The sequence below is a fragment of the Crassostrea angulata genome, chromosome 2, assembly GCF_025612915.1.
Source record: "Crassostrea angulata isolate pt1a10 chromosome 2, ASM2561291v2, whole genome shotgun sequence".
Classification (NCBI taxonomy): domain Eukaryota; kingdom Metazoa; phylum Mollusca; class Bivalvia; order Ostreida; family Ostreidae; genus Magallana; species Magallana angulata.
This window is the reverse complement of record NC_069112.1, coordinates 41,592,777-41,597,828: the sequence shown is the minus strand read 5'-3', so window position 1 is coordinate 41,597,828 and position 5,052 is coordinate 41,592,777. Positions and strand designations below refer to the sequence as shown.

Genomic DNA, 5,052 nt, shown 5'->3' with positions numbered 1-5,052 from the left:
TACATTGCCTGGTTCGGTTTTCCGATTAAAAATTAGGACTGTAGTCTGTCGATTCATAAATCCTTATGCAGCACATTTGACATTTAAAAAAAAATTACACATATCTGTAAAAGATCATTTTAATCGGAAAATTTCACAGGATCGAAACCAGATTTCTTACGGAGAATTAAAATGGGAAATGTTGACACGTTTTCTCTATTTGGAAGTCACTCAGAAGACCTAGGACAATTTTTTTAACATTATCATCTGGGTCTGTTGAAATGCAAAACCCTGTAGTCTTCTTTATTTTCAGCCGTGTATTGAAGCCAGCTGATGAGCTAGAGGTACGAAAGCCCTGAAGGGACATGTCAATTTTTTAAAAAAGCAAAAAGTAATTCGAGATCTCGAATTACACAACTCGTTCCCACAGATTATCAATTCGTTCCCACAGATTAACAATTCGTTCCCTCGATTTAAACAATCCGTTCTCTCGGATTGTAACTCGTTTTTCTCGGTTTGAAAAATCTGATCGAACGGATTTCAATTCGTTATTACGTTTTGATGAATCCATTCATTCCTCATATCCCTCATATCAATCAGTAGCTGAAACGGGCACTAGAATGGAACATAAAGTAAGTATAATAATTAAAGCGATTAGAGAGTAGTTTCGACTAAAGTAATATATACTTATTATGTATCGTTATGTGCAAAAATGTTAAGTTCGATGTCTTTGCAACTTTTAATTGTCTTAATAATCGCGGGCTAGTTATAATTAATAGTTTAATTCATAATGTATATATGAATATATTTTCTTGCAGGAGATAATCTACAACTTAATTCACCAGTACTTTCATTTTGACTTGCAATACAAAAATACAGTAATCAGTTTAGTTCTGATTGTCATGATGGTGTATTTTGAGGAAAAATGCTGTCAAACCTGGTTAGAAGAATTAAACGATTTGCAGAACTGTGGTCTTTTTACGAGTGACAAGTTGGACACTAACCTGTTTCAGTTTTGTTTTCTGAAAATACTTCCGGTATTTAAATAAGCTATTGTTCTATACACAACGTTAAACATTTTGTAGAATATAACATTTTAATTATCTAAAGCAATATACTAGTTCCACAGACAAATTACTAACAAATAAGTTATAGAAAATACCAAACGAATCAAATGCATCTGTATAATATTTATATTACAGTATTTATTTACGATTTGTCAATTGTCTGTGGTAGTGCAATATTGATATCAAATATTTCTTTTCCAGAATGAGTTAGACGAAGTGACACATGTGTGGAATGCTCATCATCTGCAATTCACCAACGAAGGAAGTGTTAGAAGTTGTCCTTCTAATGTATATCTTTTCCCGGAACTATTTCAAGTTCAAGAATATATTTATCCGGTCGATGTAAAGGTTCTTGAGCTTTCTCGACGTGAATGTACAATCGGAAACGCACTTCCCTGTGACGAAGAAATATTTGAACTTGGTTGCATTTTCATGGAGGAACAATACTTTGATCTACCGTTAACTATTGTTGAGGGAAAGGACCTATCCGTAAATCTTCATTCCTGGATCATGAACATGTTGTAGTCTTATGATGAAACTGCCACCGTTTTCAATATACAAGGCGATACAATCGATGCATTGATAGTGGGTTTTTTTTATATGATATATATGACATATTAAGCCCACTTAAAAAATTTAGGGCTTATATAAAACAATAAGCATATCTCGACAACAATTTTGGTCCAATAAAATGACAAAACCTCAATAAATATAACACTGTGCATTAGCATAGATGATTCTGTAATTTGCAAAAAGAAAGCGGGCGCTTAAGATGTGCATTGTAGATTCGGCGTAATCTTGGAACACAAGGAGGGCAAAAATTTCATTTTATCATAATATGGGTCATTTACAGCTGTTTTAAAATGATTTTGTTGTTTCTGGGTCTTCTCTCGACAAATTTGAAATATGTTTAGATGACACATTGAAACATTTAAAATGTCGGTTTTTTTTTAAGTTGTAGAGATGACTTATCAATATGTACTTTTTCAAAATATTTTTGAGGGTAAATTCAAGTCTAGAGATATAACAGTTATTTCAAACACTACATGTATTTTATATCGCATATTATATCTATAATAATAATTTTTTTTATCTTTTTATGTATGCTGACATAACATTATGTTGAACTATATAATTTATTTATACCCTTCGCAAACAACGTTTTTTTTTTGGGGGGGGGGGGTACATGAGAATCACCTTGTTCTTTCGTCCGTCTGTACGTATTTCCAGAGGGTGTGTCATGACTTGACCCAAGGACGTTTGGGCAAGGTCAAGGTCACTGATAGGAAAAGTGCAAAATTCGTGTCTGGTCCATATCTTTCTTATGGAAAATCAATGGAAGTTCTTACTTCACACAAAGATCGCTCATGTCCTAAGGGTGTGGCATGACCTTGTCAAAAGGTCATTTGGGAAAGGTCAAAGTCTGACGGGAAAAGTGTAAAATTTGTGTCTGGTTTATATTTTCTTATGTAGAAACAAGGTCATTGTTCGAGGTCATTGTTTGAAAAAATCTTAATTCCTGTCTGTGTTATTTCTTGTATTAATGAGAGAGAGAGAGAGAGAGAGAGAGAGAGAGAGAGAGAGAGAGAGAGAGAGAGAGAGAGAGAGAGAGAGAGAGAGAGCGAACAGACGGAAAGAGGGAGACAGACAGAGGAGAGAGACAGACAGAGGGGAGAGAGAAAGAAAGAAAGATTTTATAATTCTCTGTCTCCGTTTGTTCTCTGTCTATCTATTTTTCTTTCTTTCTCTCTCCCTTCTGTCTCTCTGTGTCTCTCTCTCCATATCTCTTTCTCTCTCTCCATCTCTCTCTCTCAAAAATGTTGATGTTAGGTGATAACTAAATAACACTAAGTTGACAATGATGCAAGGAATGTGTTAATCTTGATATTGGTGTTTTAAGGTTGTATGGGACATCTGTCGATATTATGTGCATAAAAGTACAGTATACTTGAAGTACTTTCACTGGTATATAATTTTTAAGTTTTGCAATATTTGACACCAAAAAAAAAGTTTTAAAATTTGTTGGAAAATTAATTTTTTTTAAATTCTATGCAGGACACGAACGTATGACTTACAGAGTTGTAGTTAATGACCTAACCAACTGCGCTACGCTGCTCGGTGACAGTTTTGGGGAAAATACTTTTTATAAAATAACACTTCATTTTATTCTTTATTTCGATAAATACCGGTAGTACGTCACAACATGGAGTTGTCCCATACCACCTTTAAAAAATAAGGCGTACAAAATTGTAAAATTGCAGGAACCATCGACACGGATCAGTTAGGAGTTGTCTATAACTTCGAAATGATATATACAGGTTTGAACAAAAATTAATTACTCAAACTATGTTTTGTTGAGAGTTGAAGTACATGTCTATTCCGGCTATTAAAACACCCTCACAAGCTTACTAAAAAGGGGTTAAGACGGTGCACCGATAAAAAATATTATTGGAAATGTAAATGCATATATTTTAATACAGTTATGTTGTATATCATAATGAATTAGTAATAAGAACAAAAAATAGTGTTCATATGGCAGAAATCAATAACGATAAATTAAGCTAGGTACAGTGAACATGCACACAAATGATAGCCCCCGCTAAGAAAAAATCGTAACTCCAAGTTCTATCAATAACAATTGCTCTATTTTTTTGATTAATTGTTAATGCTAATATGAGTACACAAATCAATTTCTATTACCTAAATTCCATTTCATTTCAACTTAACCGTTAATGCATCCAGACATTTGCATCCGTATAACAACTACATGACTGGAATCAAACGATAATCCACATGTCAAGCAGCAATTAAATTGTATGAATTTTACATATAACGAGAGATAAAAAACATCAAAGCGGGCCATTTTCAAAGGGGCCGCCGGTGTAATGAAGAAGAATGACCCCGTAGAATAATGACCGGGGGTCATTTTTCGACGTAGAATAAGGACCCCCCGGTCATTATTATACGCAGAAAAATGACCCCCGGTCATTATTCTACGGGGTCATTATTCTTCATTACACCGGCCCCTCTGAAAATGGCCCGCCCTGATGTTTTTTATCTCTCGTTATACGTAAAATCGATACAATTTATGAATTGTGAGCCCTGTTTCCTGCTTATAACATTACAACTGACCCTCAAATTTCATTTGATCAGTAGAAATGCTTTCTTAAAGCATTGTAAATAATGACAACAGAAAAATAGAATTTGACCAAAATCGTGACCATTCCCCTTTGACAATTACATTTACATATATTTATGGTGTTCCGATAGGGCCACTTCGACCATAAGGCGAAGATGCGAAGTTTCCAAGGCGATGGAGCAAAAGACGAAGCCAGAAGATGTGATGCCTAAAGTGCAAAGGTGCGAAGGCGAAGGTGTGCACTCTAGCCTTCGCATCTTCACACGTTCACCTTTGCCTATTTTGATTGCATTCAGCACGTCTCAGTCGATTACATAAAATTTAATGCAGGCACCGTACTCGCCACGGTTTTCCGATTAATCAATGCTATTATTGGTGCGCATGCGCTTGGCCATCGTGCTTACTATGAATGTTTATAAATATTTTAATGTGTACATGTGACATATATGTTTACCAGTGCTGGCTATGCCTAATCATTATGTACTCCACATAAAATGTAATGTCCGCCATAATGTCTACATATGCACTTTCAGACTCCTGTCGCTTACCAGCCGTCTGTTTACCGCGGACCAAACACAGTAACATTCTCATTTCATTATGCGACATTCCTTGCTCATTCATGGATCTAGAGGGGGAGAGGGGGTCTGTGATTACACTCGATATCTCGAATACCTCAAAGTTTTTAAACAGTCCTATCTAGTTCAAGATAATGAAGTTTTACTATATAATGCCTGATAAAACTACTAATTACATAGGTAATCACAGATTACAAAGCTCACCGAGACGAGGCATCATCTTTATGAGAAATCACCTTTATGAGACCACCTTTATCATATTATATGAAAATCATCATTTATGATCTTGGAT

At 35.0% G+C, this 5,052-nt stretch overlaps 1 long non-coding RNA gene across 1 annotated transcript; it reads left to right on the top strand.

Moving 5' to 3' along the window:
* The first annotated feature begins 352 nt into the window (after positions 1–352).
* LOC128172530 (uncharacterized) lies at positions 353–2,139 on the top strand. The gene is made up of 3 exons (XR_008242297.1): positions 353–611; positions 871–1,016; positions 1,248–2,139. It is a non-coding gene; the product is annotated as an uncharacterized LOC128172530 (long non-coding RNA).
* Positions 2,140–5,052: the final 2,913 nt, after the last annotated feature.